Source organism: Odocoileus virginianus, chromosome 27 (assembly GCF_023699985.2).
Source record: "Odocoileus virginianus isolate 20LAN1187 ecotype Illinois chromosome 27, Ovbor_1.2, whole genome shotgun sequence".
NCBI lineage: Eukaryota > Metazoa > Chordata > Mammalia > Artiodactyla > Cervidae > Odocoileus > Odocoileus virginianus.
Genome location: NC_069700.1, coordinates 7416353 through 7432289, shown reverse-complemented (window position 1 = coordinate 7432289; position 15937 = coordinate 7416353). Strand labels below are relative to the sequence as shown.

The 15937-nt window shown below is 41.0% G+C and overlaps 1 protein-coding gene across 5 annotated transcripts in view; it reads right to left on the bottom strand.

Annotated features, from left to right (window-relative positions):
* Positions 1–15697, bottom strand: part of RNF182 (ring finger protein 182) — a 47389-nt gene extending 31692 nt beyond the window's left edge. For 2 of the 5 annotated variants that reach the window (XM_070457071.1, XM_070457074.1), the window contains exons 1-2: positions 14993–15243; positions 8673–8826 (exon numbers count right to left, since the gene is read on the bottom strand). The gene's annotated coding sequence lies outside the window, so the exon portion shown is untranslated. Of the gene's footprint in view, positions 1–8672; positions 8827–14992; positions 15244–15536 lie in introns of those variants that run through there. The other 3 variants (XM_070457072.1, XM_070457073.1, XM_070457075.1) reach the window with 2 other exon arrangements.
* Between the last annotated feature and the right edge of the window lie 240 nt (positions 15698–15937).

Below are 15937 nucleotides of genomic sequence, written 5' to 3'. Positions count from 1 at the left end.
CAAAAGAAAAAACTACAATGACCATTTTAAAATATCTTGAGCTGAAAAATTAAAATACAACATCAAAACTTCTAGGATGCTATTAAAACCACAGTTTAAAGGAAAATGTAGACTTTTGAATGCATACGTTAGAAATGCAGACTGAAAATCAATAATAAGTATCTTTCTCAAAAAAGGGGCAAATTATAGTCCAAAAAAAGTTAAACTGGACACAAGAAATGGTATATAGAAATATGTCTAGGCCTTAATATAATTATATCCATAATATAAAACGTTACTACAAAGGAAATTCCAGTCTCAGATGCCTTCACTAATAAATTTTCTATCAAACCCTGAAGACAGAAGTAACACCAATCTCTTCCAGAGAATTGAACAAAAAAGGGAAACACTTCCCCACTGACTTTATAAGACCAGCATATTCTTGATGCCAAAACAAGGCAAGTTCGTTACACAAAAGGAAAACTACAAACTAACCTCTCCCCCTAAACACAGAAACAAAACTCTTAAAATATTAGCAAATTGAATCCAATAAAACACAAAAATGATAGCACATCTGTTGGATTTATGACAGGAACACAAGATTGTTTTAACGTTTTTTAATATGATTACCACATTGACAAAATAAAGGAGACACAAATTATATGATAATCTCAATAGCTGCAGAAAAAGCATTTGATAAAAGTCAACACGTGTTCATAGTTAAATGCCTATCAAATTAGAAATTAGAGAGTTTTCTTTAAGAAAAAGTTTTCAACCACACTCCTAAGTAAATGCCATACTGTAAATATTGAAAGCTCTCCTTCCTGAAATTGGGAACCAGAAACACATGCTATCATCACTACTATTCAAAATTATAACTGACGCCCCTATTGCAACAAGACCAAAAAAAGATAAGTAAATGGAAAGTATAAGAACTGGACAATAAAAAATAAAACTCCTCACTATATAAAATGATCATACACAAAGAAAATCCAAATGAATCTATGGATAAACTAGTAAGACTAAGAAGTGAATGGAGCAAATCCTTGGAAATGAGGTCAATACAACAAAGTCTATCACATTGCAACAGATTTGTACAGGCAACAAAAATTAGATCAAATGGTGAAAGATGTCATTTGCAATAACAACAAAAGAATATAACTTAATGAAAGATATATAAGAATGCTACCAGTAGAACTTGAAAACATTGTTAAAGACAACCTGTAACATTAATTGATTAGAAGTCTCAATATAGTAAAGACAATAAACTCTCCCAAACTGATCTACAAATTCAATGCAATCCCAACCCAAACCTCAGCCAGGTTTTGTGTGCTTGGAAATTGACAGAGTGATTCTAGAATTTTTATGTAAATGCTAAACACCAAGGAAAAGATCAAAAAAAAAAAAAAAGAAGAAAAACAAAAATGAAAGATTTACTCAAACTTGTATCAGAACTACAATAATTTAAGGCATTTTATTAAACAAATAGCCCAACAGAACAGAATACAAAGAGTCCAGACAGATTCACAAACATTACGTGATTACTTGATTGATGAAAGAGGTGCCACTGCAATTTAGACAGGAAAGGATGATCTTTATAATAAATAATGCTGAGTCCAACAGGATATTTACACAGATATAAATAACCTTCACCCCTACCTCACACCATATACAAAACTCAATTCCAAGAGGATTATAGATCTAAATGTGAAAGGTAAAACAGATGATTACACAGGTGGTAATGCTTACTTAGTGAAAATGCATAGAGCTATAACGTTATGACTTGTATACCTTTCTGTCTGGATGTTAACTATCAATGACAAAAGTTTACTTAAAAATAAAAGCAATGCTTCCTTTAGTCTCTACATGATACATAAAACACAAAACAGATAAAAGAAAGTAATTCTGAAAAGTCCACACATAGCAACCAGAGATTTTCTAGAACTCAAATACCATCACTTATACCCCTGCTGAAAATACTGTTGTTGTTTAGTCACTAAGTCATGTCCAACTCTTGCAACTCCAGGAACTGTAGCACACTAGGATCCTCTTTGCTCAAATTCCTGTCCACCGAGTCAGTGATGCTATCTAACCATCTCATTTTCTGCCACCTCCTTCTCCTGCCGACTTCACTCTTTCACAACATCAGGGTCTTTTCCAAAGGGTCACCTTTTCACATCAGGTGGCCAAATATTAGAGCTTCAGCTTCAGTCTTTTCAATGAATGTTCAGGGTTGATTTCCTTTAGGACTGACTGGTTTGATGTCTTTGCAGTCCGAGGGACTCACAAGAGTTTTCTTCTACACTATAGTTCGAAATCATCAATTCTTTGGTGCTCAACCTCCTTTATGGTCTAATTTTCACATCTGTAAAGAATTCACCTGCCAGTGCAGGAGATATGGGTTCGATCCCTGGGTTGGGAAGATCCTCTGGGAAAGGAAATGGCAACCCACTCCAGTGTTCTTGCCTGGAAAATTCCATGGACAGAGGAGCCTTGTGGGCTACAGTCCACAGGGTCACAAAGACTCAGACACTGCTAAGTACACACACATGCACTCATATCCATATGTGACTACTGGAAAAACCATAGTTTTGACTATACAGACCTTTGTCAGCAAAGTGATGTCTCTGCCTTTTAATACACTGTCTAGACTTGTCATAGCTTTCCTTCCAAGGAGCAAGCATCTTTTAATTTCATGGCTGCAAGAACCATCTAGAGATTTTGGAGCCCAAAACACAAAATCTGTCACTGCTTCCCCTTTTTCCCCTTCTATTGGCCATGAAGAGATGGGACTGGATGCCATGATCATTGTTTTTTGAGTGTTGAATTTCAAGTCAGCTTTTTTCACTCTCCTATTTCACCCCCATCAAGATGCTCTTTAGTTCCTCTTAACTTTCTGCCATTAGAGTGCTATCATCTGCATATCTGAGGTTGTTGATCTTTCTCCCCGAAATCTTGATTCCAGCTTGAAAATATTTTAATGTCTCCCTAATCTAACTTCTGCTTCCTCACCAGCCACTCCCTCATCCACCCCCCCCCCCCACTTCACTCCATCCCCTTCCCAACTCTACCTATTCAAGAAGCCATATTCTCCCTAGAATAGACTCTAGGATTTCAATATTCAAAGTTCCCTCCTTTTAGCTCTGGCCTACTCTCACCAATCTGGCCAGTTTTTTTTTTTTCTATGTTTGTGTTTCTGTTTTGTAAAAAAGTTTACTTGCATCATATTTTAGATTCCACATGTGATATCATATGATATTTCTCTTTGCCTGACTTACTTCACTTAGTATAAACCTTTGATCAGTCCATGTTGCTGCAAATGGCATTATTTCAATCTTTTTTAGGACTGAGCAGTTTCCCATTGTGTGTGTGTGTATATATATATATACACATATATATATCTACACATTTATATCTACACATATATATCTACATATACCACATCTTTATCCATTCATCTGTCAATGGATATTTAGGTTGCTTCCATATCTTGGCTATGTAAATAGTGCATCTATGAACATTGGGATGCATGTATCTTTTCAATCCTAAGAGTTTTCTCCAGATGCACACCCAGGAGTAGGACTGCTGGATCATATGGTAGCTCTATCTTAAGGAACCTTCAGTAAAACTTTTTAAAAAAGGAACTACCACAATACATTTAACCTAAATCCCACAATTTAACCACAGTTATTTTTATTTTCCTATCCTGATTTCAATAGATGGCTCCATCTAAAAAAAATTAACTGCTACATGAAATATGTCTTATAAAACACATCAACTGATGAAAATGTATTTGTAGAATCAGTTTAATAAGAAACTCCAATTCTATTCATGGAAATATCACGGATGCTGCAGTGAGTATGTCTGACATTTTAATATGCTAAACTATTAATAAATATACGCCATTTATTTTACCTGTGTAAATGAATATATTCTCTTATAAAACCAAAAAATTCATGGGCTAAATATAGCATTGACACCTTCAAAAGTAAAAATATGCCTACCTGAAACTTAAAATTACATGCTGGACAGCATCAGTCTAAAGATTAAAATGCCAATACTGTATCTGAAGAACATGGTTTGGAATCACCGGTTGTCATGGTGACTATAAAAAAACAGGGGAAGCCTGTGCACGAAGGTCACAGGAAGTGTTGCTCAGGATGTACGTAGCCCAGGTGCAGTATCTAAAGCCTTAAATCATCAGTAACGAGCCGTATTTTAATGAAAAACAGTCAAACAGTAACTTGAAATCAATGTGGAATGGGATGATAGCAAAAGTTCACCTAAAATGGTACCTCCAGCATACCCGAAATAATGAACTTCTTTCTAATGGGTAAGTGCCTTTCTAATCTAGAGAAGGTTTAGAATTAAACAAAGAGACTCTCAGGTAGCACAGGGTAAAGAACCCACCTGCCAATGCAGGAGATGCAAGAGACTCAAGTCGGATCCCTGCGTCAGGAAGAACCCTTGAAGTAGGAAATGGCAACCCACTCCAGTATTCTTGCCGGGAAAATTCCACAGACAGAGGAGCGTGGTGGGCTCCAGTCCACGGATTTCAAAGAGTCAGACATGACTGAGCAGGTACAGCAGCATACAGATGATAAGGAAAATGAGACTCACGTGAATACTTTTTGGAATATTTTAGAAATATGTTTTATATTAACTGGAACAGTTTGTGCATGATTATTATGTTTTTAATGTTTAAAAGAATCTGACATAAACGGACACATGATTCTCCTTAAAATGTGAGATATATTTAGACATATGATTTATTTAGACTGAAGTGTTTAAGAGGATTTGGCTATGTCTATAAAATATTAATTTTGTAAGTGACGGAATAGTCAAAGGAAATTGAGTTAAGTATTTGGAAAGGCTTCACTCATTTGAATCATACATTTGCCCACTGAGCATCTGATTTGTTTAAAAAGAAAATCAAATATATTAAATAAATATACACAGTTGAAAATATTTTAAGGTTTAAATTTAACTAAGTTTACAAATGAGACTGATAGTTTAAGGAATTCAATCTGTTCAATTTGAACTAAAGTTTCATCAAAAAAAAAAGGGATGGTGATTGCTCACATTTAGCAGATTTATAAGCAGAATAAGAAGATACGTAACTTAAATGCCTAAAGGCAACTCGATATTTATTTTTACCTGTAAAAACATCAAATACTAGAGAAATTGTCCTTTCTGCAGACAAAATTTACTCTTAATAGCTAATAACTTTACAAATATAAATTCACTTAACCCTCACAACCTCAACGAAGTAATATTCTCCCCATTTTATATGTCAAGAAATGAAGGCACAGCACAATTAAGCCCCAAGGTCATAGAGCTAGATGGTAGCACAGCCAGAATCCAAATACAAGCTGTCTGGCATCAAAATTCATGCTCTTAACCACTGTGCTTTGCTGACTCTCAGGCTGCCCTTGAACATGAAAGAAAAAGCTCACCCTGACAAAAATAACTAGTTGTTCAAAAAGGTGAGCTTTCACATGCTGTTAAGATGTTAACGAAAAGTCTCGTTTCTCTTTTTTCCCCAGTAACTATCAAGAAAGGTTTGCACTAGGAATTCCAGGAAAAACCCATGATGCACAAGAGAGTGACCCAAATGAGAACAGTTTTCAAGGCTTCTAACTTCATCCTGACCCTGTGACTCCAGGCCGCTGGCGTTCTAAGACAAGGAACTCTCCCGCAGCGACAGAGAACATGTTGCTCTGACCCTCAAAGAAGTCCAGCCTGAGGGAAATGACACTTATTGAGTTACTTTTCATTGCATTTCTTTTCATCCTATAACATCTCATCTGGCCCCTTTTTGGGTGTGGGGCCAGGGGTGGGGGTGGGGGGGCAGTGCCGGGTGTTAATTCTCAATCCAGGGCACAGTACAAAATAAAACAAAATAAATTCAGAAAAGAGAAGATAATTCCTTTTAATTTTGTTTTTAATTCTAAAAATAGATTGGGGGGGTACTTCACCCCTTCTTCTACACCAAAACCCCATCTGGGAGTCTGCAGCAATGAGCATAAAGAAGGACTGCGGTTTTGATTACCTCCTGAGAACCATCTCCCTCTTCAACACAGACCACACCTACCATCCCGAATCTTCCCCACCAGGCAGCCACTCTTTCTAAAGCAAACGTAATTAAAATGCATGTTCACTGCAGCAGGAAGGCGTTCTTTGTTGACTGGCAATTAACAAAGCAAGCACAGTCAATTTCAGATTGTGATTTATCACACAGATGATGGTTTTAAATTTACCCACCCTGTGCAATCTTGGATAAGCTATTTATTAGCATTTTGTAGATGCGGAAAGAAGAGTGATTGTGAAGATCAAAAGAGATAGTTTGTGTAACATACTAAATGGACTACACTGCCGGGGTGCCAGGTAAGCGATCAATAAATGATAGCTATCATAATATTTATTATTAAAAGAACCTACAGAACTGTGTCTCCTTACTTGCTTTTATGGACACCTGTCTCTTATTTAATTTTGCTTTTCATATAGCTTAAATAAGAAAAGCACCCCAAAATTAAAACACTTGATCACTCTTCTATGGAGACAGTGGGATCATGTGTTTATAAGCGGGTGGTGTGGATAGAAGATAAAATAATAAAGCATTGTAAAGACTATAATGTAAATGACTTTTTAAAGATCCATTTTTTGCTCTCTTTGACTTGAATATTCAAAAGTTTATGCATAACTGCGAGTATAAAATTAAGCTCAGTTCAGTTCAGTCACTCAGCCATGTCCAACTCTTTGCGACCCCATGGACTGCAGCACACCAGGCTTCCCTGTCCATCACCAACTCCCGGAACTTGCTCAAACTCATGTCCATCGAGTTGGTGATGCCATCCAACCATCTCATCCTCTGTCGTCCCTTTCTCCTCTTGCCTTCAATCTTTCCCAGCATCAGGGTCTTTTCTAATGAGTCAATTCTTCACATCAGGTGGCCAAAGTATTGGAGTTCCAGCTTCAGCATCGGTCCTTCCAATGAATATTCAGGGACTGATTTCCTTTAGGATGGACTGGTTGGATCTCCTTATAGTCCAAGGGACTCTCAAGAATCTTCTCCAGCACCACAGTTCAAAAGCATCAATTCTTCGGCACTCAGCTTTCTTTATAGTCCAACTCTCACATGACTACTGGAAAAATCATAGCTTTGAATAGATAGACCTTTCTCGGCAAAGTAATGTCTCTGCTTTTCAATATGCCGTCTGGGTTGGTCCTAGCTTTTCTTCCAAGAAACAAGAGTATTTTAATTTCATGGCTGCAGTCACCATCTGCAGCAATTTTGGAGACCCCCAAAATAAAGTCTGCCACTGTTTCCCCATCTATTTGCCATGAAGTGATGGGACCAGATGCCATGACCTTAGTTTTTTGAATGTTGAGTTTTAAGTCAGCTTTTTCACTCTCCTCTTTCACTTTCATCAAGAGGCTCTTCAGTTCTTCTTTGCTTTCTGCCATAAGGGTGGTGTCATCTGCATTTCTGAGGTTATTGATATTTCTCCCAGCAATCTTGATTCCAGCTTGTGCTTCAAAATTAAGCTAGCTAGTGTTTTTTATGATTTATACACACACACACACACATATATATAACCTTTTAAGATATGACCATTAGGAATCCAAATAAACTGAAAATGAAATTGTGATCTTTCTTATGTTGTATTTCAAATAACTAAAAGCTCGAAGTAATTCTGCAGTGCCCTGATGATACATTTTGGAACTCGGATAACTGAAGTAATACCACTCTGTTTCTCAGGTGCTGTTAGCAGTTTCTCTGCCAGTGCCAGAGACTTAAGAGGGCGGGTTCCACGCCTGCGTGGGGAAGATCCCCTGGAGGAGGGCGTGGCAATCCACTCTACTATTCTTGCCTGGAGAAACCCTTGGACAGAGGAGCCTGGCGGCCTACAGTCCATGGAGTTGCACAGACTCGAACATTACTGAAACAACTTAGGATGCACGCATGCAGGAAACCTGAGTCACTTTCCTAAGACTCTAAAATTGACACTTTTAAGGTCCTCAGTCCTGACTTTGGAACTAGGTTTTAAAATAATCATTTTATATCACATAAAAATCTTTTAGGCATTCATTTAAGGAAAGCTACATTTGTATTTATCTTATCTTTGGAAATGAGTAAGACATAGTTCTTGTTTACAGTCTGGCACAGATTTGGTAAAGAGTCCACCTGCAATGCAGGAGACCCTGGTTCGATTCCTGGGTTGGGAAGATCCACTGGAGAAGGGATAGCCTACCCACTTCAATATTCCTCGGCTTCCCTTGTGGCTCAGCTGGTAAAGAATCCGCCTGCAATGCAGGAGACCTGGGTTCAATCCCTGGGTTGAGAAGATCCCCTGGAGAAGGGAAAGGCAGCAGCCCACTCCAATATTCTGGCCTGGAGAATTCCATGGACTGTATAGTCCATGGGGTTGCAAAGAGTCGGACAGGACTGAGCCACTTTTACTTTCACTTCACACACATAAAAAAAAAAGACATATGTGTTTTCAAACAACACGCTAAATTGTTTTTTGGTTTTGTTTCATTTTTAAAATAGGTATAGACAGAGTTCTCCTGGAAGAGAATGAGTGAGAAGGGAATATTACCTGGTCCTCAGGACATGACAGAGCTACTGAGAAAAGACCAGACGAGCCTACAGCACAGGGAATTATAGCCATTATCTTGTAGTAACTTACAGCGATTATGCTGCTGCTGCTAAGTCGCTTCAGTCGTGTCCAACTCTGTGTGACCCCATAGATGACAGCCCACCAGGCTCCTCTGTCCCTGGGATTCTCCAGGCAAGAACACTGGAGTGGGTTGCTATTTCACTCTCCATACAATGATTATAACCTGCAAAAACACTGAATCACTGTGCTGTCCACATGAAAACTAATATAATACTGCAAATCAACTATACTTCATGCTGTTTAAAAAGGTGAGCCTAGACTGATGATACTCCACATAAGGCAATCCCAAATAGACAAATGTAAAAGATACCTTTACATGTATATAGCAAAGCTAACACCACAGAAAATATACATTCTTTTAATATATGAATACAAATAATAAGTGAAAGAGCAACTATCTTCGAAAGTATCTTTTCCATAAATTAGTCTGTTATAGTTTTTAAGTAAAGAAAATACTGACATATGTCACAAAATGCTATGAATAAATAATTCTTCCTTTATTCTTGAAGAAATAATTCTGGCTTTAGGCTTTGTTCCTTTTTATTAAAATGAAGTACCATTACAACTGGCACCTTTATTTCTACACTTGATATCAGTTAATTAAAAAGCAAAGTTTGCTGCATTCCTTGACATAGAGAAGCCAGTATTCTGGTACATTTTGCCTGTGTGCTTGTGAATGCTCAGTCATGTCCGACTCTTATGACCCCGTAGACTGTAGCCCACCAGGCTCCTCTGTCCATGGAATTCTCTAGGCAAGAATAATGGGGTAGGTTGCCATTTCCTCCTCCAGGGGATCTTCCCAACCCAGGGGTAGAACCCGTGTCTCCTGCATTGTAGGCAGATTCTGTACCACTGAGCCACCTGGGAAGCCTCTGTGCTTTTAGATTAATATAACAGAAAGATCACATCAGTTTCCTCCTTCTTAAAATGGGGATCACAGTAGTACCTACTTCACAGAGTTCTTAAGAAGATTAAATAGATTAATATTTGTGAAGTATTCAGAACAGCGCCTGGCCATTAAGAAGCACTTGGAAGGGTCTGACTGATAGAAAAAAGATGGAACTGCAATCATGCTAACAAGGGTCTGAGGAAACCATATGAAGCAAGACAAAATGCCAGATGAGACCACACAGAAACATTTCATTAGAGATTTACAATTCAAGAGTTTGAGTAATCATCTGTTCTTCAATTCAACTATGCCTGACACATCACATAGTAATAAAATTGTGTAAAATGCCATGTCTTCCTTGAACAGCTACGATTGTAATAGAGGGAAGATGGTCCACAATAGACTGATACTCAGAGAAACAATTTCTCATTTAAACACCCCAAATACGTGGGACAAACCCCTAGTTTTCTTTTATAGCTCCATTACTGTCTTGGCTATTTAACTGGTCTCCCTGACAATTATGGGCTTCCCTGGTGGCTCAGACGGTAAAGCATCTGCCTGCAATGCGGGAGACCCGGGTTCGATCCCTGGGTCAGAAGATCCCCTGGAGAAGGAAATGGCAACCCACTCCAGTACTCTCGCCTGGAAAATTCCATGGACGGAGGAGCCTGGTGGGCTACAGTCCATGGGGACACAAAGAATGGGACACAACTGAGCAACTTCACTTTTCCTGACCAATTATAAAATATAACCATGTGGAAAATCTTTATTCTTATAATAAAGATTTATAATATTCAAAGTGCACTTACATCCCAGTTCAGGGCAGTCATTTCTTACTCAGTTGGGAGGAAAAGTGGAGGTAAGCGACCAGAACACCCTCTCTGCTGTAGGCGTGACCAGTCTCTGGAAACCATGTAAATACTCGCTGGGGAATTGCTTTAGGATTCTGGACCACAAGGTGCTAAAGAGATAATCTGTGCCGTTCATCTTTTTCCTCCCCTTCACCACAAGCCCTGAAAGGTCTCAGTATGTATTAATCTCAAGTCCCTTGGACAGCAAGGAGATCAAACAACTCAATCCTAAAGGAAATCAACCCTGAATATACACTGGAAGGATTAATGCTGAAGCTGAAGCTCCCATACGTTGACCACCTGATGCGACACATTGGAAAAGACCCTGATGCTGGGAAAGATAAGAGAGCAGGAAGAGAAGGGGGCCACAGAGGATGAGATGGTTAGACTGGACATGAGTTTGAGCAAACTCCAGGAGATAGGGACAGACAGGGAAGCCTGGTGTGCAGCAGTCCACGAGGCTGCAGACAGTCAGACACGACTTAGCGACTGAACAATAATACTTTTTAACTCGCTGACCCCTCCATCTTGAGATTCTTTGGCTTTCACTTCAACTAGTTATGAGGTAAGGAAGCAGAGATCTAGATCCAGGCAGTTAGGGAAAACAGCACTTGATCACCTAACAGGATTCCAGATTTTTCTATCCACCACATGACCTCTGTACATGTCCAAAATGTGAAATTAAGGATTATAACGTGGCCTGGATGGGAGGGGAGTTTGGGAGAGAACGGATACATGTATATGTATGGCTGAGTCCCTCTGCTATCCACCTGAAACTCTCACAACATTGTTAATCAGCTATACTCCAATGTAAAACAAAAAAAGCTCAAAAAGAAAAAAAAGATTATAACATGAATTATGAGTTTTTAAATACACACCATTATAAACTAAGTTTTCTAATATTCTGGTTGAAAAACAAATTAACCAACTTATATTTTCTTTTTTTTTTTAATTTTTTTTACCAACTTATATTTTCTAAAAGCCCTGGAGGATATAAAATTACTTACAAAGCATTAAAGAATTAACTGGCAACTTTCCCCATAAGAAAAGGAAGGCTAACATGGAATATTTGGGTATTAGGTATCATAAATAGTTACACATATAATAAGAATAATCTTAATAGTTGGAAAATAAGTAATTCCTCAACTATAAGATCTCAGATGACTTTATCAAGCAATACGGAATAAAAAAAAGGAATCAGCTGATAAACATTTGCTGACTGATGTCCAAAACTATTCTATATAATTGCTACAAAGAACTGGCACATATGGAAATCAAGCGTTGATCTCGAACTATGTTTATAACACTCCAATTCTGTGCCAGACTGAATAAATATATGCATTTCCCATTTTGTAAAGTGGTTTATTAAATGGCTTAAGAGATCTTATCCTCATTTTAACTGAGAGCAGGAAAAAAATGAAATACACGCCCACAAAAGTTTCTCAGCCTCCGTCAATCTCTACTAATTGTCCACAGCATAAAACGCCCCTTCCTATCACCACCAGCATGGGTTTCCCACGCCTTTTCTCAGCACGGTGGTTACAATCAATACTCAGCACACCAGCAGGTCAGCTGACAATACCTTACATTTACAGCATTTTTTCCTTGGTCTCAGGGCTAACATTACTCTCCCCAGCCACAAATCCAAATCCAAGTGTTTTGGCAATGAAGAAATCATGTTCTAAAAAACTATCATCTTTTTCACAAACACACTTTTACAAATGCTACAGCACATTGTATGAGATGCTAAATTACCAACCAGTCATCACGTTATCACAGCTAGAAATTGCTAGAGAACACTGACCCAGAAACAGCCAACAAAGCCTTCAATGGCCTACTGCTGCCCACGCAGGCTCACATGGTTAAAAATATGACTTTCAGTGGCACAAGAACAATGTTAATCGGACTTAAATGAGACCATTTCTTGACTCCTTTTATCTCTTTGGATATGCTCGCTAAGTCAAGTTACAGAATTCTTCAGGCTGTGTTTATAATTATCAGAACAAATTTTGCAACGTATACCAAAAATTAGGACCAGAGTTTAATTATTAAACTAAGACTATAAAATTACGATGTTACAAAATTATAAAATAATTTCACAAAATTAAGACTTTTCTCATTTTTAGGCTCTGAAGCTTAGAAATGTAAAAGATTTCTACTTCTGTGAATGAGCCAGAGTGACAACTGGTATATTACACCTAAGGCTGCTCTGTGCTATTCCCTACTTCCACCAGGTGGCCAATCTCAACCACGGACCTACAGCACACTCCCATCTGCATTTCCTAAGGGAGTTCTATAGATATCACAGCAATTTTTTTTTTTTTTTTGGTTTCATTATTTGATTATGCACATACCTCGTGATGCTAGTAACATATATAAATATGCCAAATTATTGTTTTTCACTTCACTGACAAAAGCTTCATTTCTTGCTTCTGGGCTTGTGTAAATAAACCACTAGGACAAGGCTGTGCTTGCAATACATGCCTGTTTATTTCTGATGCTTACTGACTTTATTTTCTTGGCAGAAAGTGATCCAGCTTTAAAGATGCCAAACTATATTGAATCCTGTGCCTTGGGTGAGCTAGTAGCGAGGCAAAACACTAGTTATCAATGTGCTGAATTACCATTGGCTATCTCCAATCTTCAGAAGCGAAACTAAGGACCACAGACTAGAAGTCATAGTGAGGGGCCCATGTAGCTGAAAAGCAGATCCTTGCACTTGAAAGTTGAATTTGCTAACAGAGATGTGAATAACACTGTACTGTTGCTGCCTCAGAGTAACTAATTATTTTTAGTGCAAAACATGAAACGATATTCTGTCTATAGAATAGGACAAGGCCTCAATGTTCATCCTAGTTGCCTTTCATGCTTAAATAAAAAAATGCTTATTTTTCCTCTCCTGGTTATCTTCTGAAAACAGATCAACTTCATTTTAACCAATGCAGCACTTCACTACCATCATTGCAGTGTCTGTAAATTACTCTACAGGTTAAGATTCAACTTAATAACAAAACCAATTGTGAAATAATCTGCAAATTGTTGCTGCAACTCAATTCTTAACAGTTTCCAATACAATCTTCTAATGAAGTGACATCACTTAAAATTACTAGCAAATATGAACAGACTCAGAAACCTAGTAATCAGCCAGCTAACAGGTGTTGAAATCCCAAAAGAGAGAAGAGAAGTATCAGATAATCACTTTATGTCTGACACCTCAAGTAGCTTTAATATCCATAATTCTAATCAACTTAACTGCAATTCAAAATGATCAGTGCCAATGGTTTCTTCTCATTAACTACCTGTAAGCAAAAATACAATTTCTTGCTTTCCATAAAATTTTCTCTGACCTCTTCCAACTTAAAGATTATTTTGCTAAGTTGGGTATACAACTCAATAAGTTGAATTATCTTCCAGTTATCCCTTATTACAAAAAAATTAACAAATACCTATTTCCTTCTGCACTGATCAGCTTATTTCTAAAAATGAAAACTGTCTTCTTTCACATGAGTACACCTAAAGATGATATCTATGTCTTCACAATTCTATTTTTAATCTACTCTGTGTCTGCTACAAACTAAATATCATAAAATGATGGCAAGGTTGGGGCCCGTTGAGAAAGGAGAAGACTACCCATAACTTGAGCAGGTCTCCATCCAGTAACACTATGCCCTTGGCAACGGGATCGAAACCCTCTCACCACACTCATAAGCAGACACAAACACCGCCCAGACACCTGCCCTCAGAGGTGCTTTGGTATGCTTCCTCACATACAGAAACCAAAAAAAAAGGAATTTCCAGTTCCTTCAAGCACGAACACATTACCTTCCAGAAACAACAGCGCTGACATGGGTGCCAAGCATCTTAATCTACGAAAGTACTGGTCCTGTTAACTCTCGTATTGCCGGAGGGAATCCCAGGCTACCTCTCCCATTTACTTACAGGTGCCAGCACCCATTCCAAAGATAAAGGTGCTGATGTTCAAACGCCCAAGGAACTTCAAAAGCGCCTCAAAATGCTCCCGTCCCAGGCATGGAAACCTGGGCTCACTTTTCAGAGATTGTTTAAAAAAAAAAAAAAAGTCTCATTTGTTCCCTTGGCGACCCATAGCATCATCCCTCCCTCAAAGAGGATCAACTCGGCAACATCAAAGTCCCAGAGGGAAATATTTTCATATCTTTTTGTCTCCCCCTCCCGCCCCACCCCCGCCAAAAAAGCCTGGATAACACTCCAAAAGAGACAGCGAAGGACGGATAACGTAGACAGGTACCACCCCCGCCTCTCCGCACGGCCTCACCCCGCGCACTCCGCCGGCTCCGGGCACCCGAGGGCCCCGCACTCTGTCGAGCGGAACCCAGACTGGCCGGGGCCGTCGGGCGCGCCCGCCGCGAAGTTTGCCCCCCGCCGCCGCGCCCCGGGGCGCCGTCCGGGATTGCGGGGTGGCCCGGCGGAGAGACCGTGTCCGGCGGGGGCGCACCCCTCCCCGGAGACCCGCTCCCCGCGGCGAGCGGACACCCCCGTCCCCACCCCCCGGCGCCGGGCCCGAGTCCCCCCACCCTCCAGCCCCCGGGCGGCGTGCGCGCTCGCCTCACCTGACCCGCCAGCGGCCGCGGCAGCGGGTGTGTGAGCGGCGGCGGCGGCGGGCGGCACGGGCCCGGGAGCCGCTCCGGCGGCGGCGGCGGCGGCGCCCGGGAGGGGAGGGAGGCGCCGGCGGAGGAGGAGCTCGGGCTAGGAGCGGGCGGACGGCTTTGTTTCCACGGCGCGGAGCCGCCGACCCTGCGTCACCATGGCAACCGCCGGGGGGGTGGGGACGGGCCCCCTTCCCGGGCCCAGCGAGGACCGCTGGGCACTCGGGGTCCGGGACCCCCGCCCTTCCCCTTCCCGGTCTGGCTGCTCCGAGCGGACAAGGACCACCACCACCCCCCACCCCCCCCCACCCCCCAAGGAGCCGCCACCACCGCACACGCCCCTCTCTCAAGTGCCCAAAGCGTTCGTCTGGCCCCAGCAAGAGGGGAAGCGGGAGCGAGAGGAGCCCACCCCGGGCCCGATGCCTCCTGGCATCCCCGTAGGCACCCTCTGTGGCTTCGCGCACTGGACATTCCCAAAGCCCACCACCACCAGCCACCACCACCCCACCTTTCTCCTCTCTGGCGCTGTGCCCTCAACGTGGAAATTCACTGAAGAGGGGAGAAAGCGGTGCAAACTGCGAAAGTGTGGAGCAACTGGTCCCGGTGCATCTGTTGCGAGCTGCCGCAGAAGCCCGGCGCTGCCAAGAGGCTCCGGCGCCCGCCGCCTCCCGCCCTGACCGAGCTGCGCCTCGACGGGTCTGGGCTCGCTCCGCCCAAATCCGTGTGTCTCGTGGGGGGCTCCAGTAAGAGAGAGAGAAGGGGGCTTCGTGTTTGGGGGGGGGGTTTAAATTGTAAACACTGAATACACTTGTAACCTCACGCTAAAACACAGCTTGGAGGCTGCCCTTGTGAGTCTCTGGTGCTGCTACTGTTCGGCCACTGGCAGTGACCGCTAAGCCCCTACCTTGA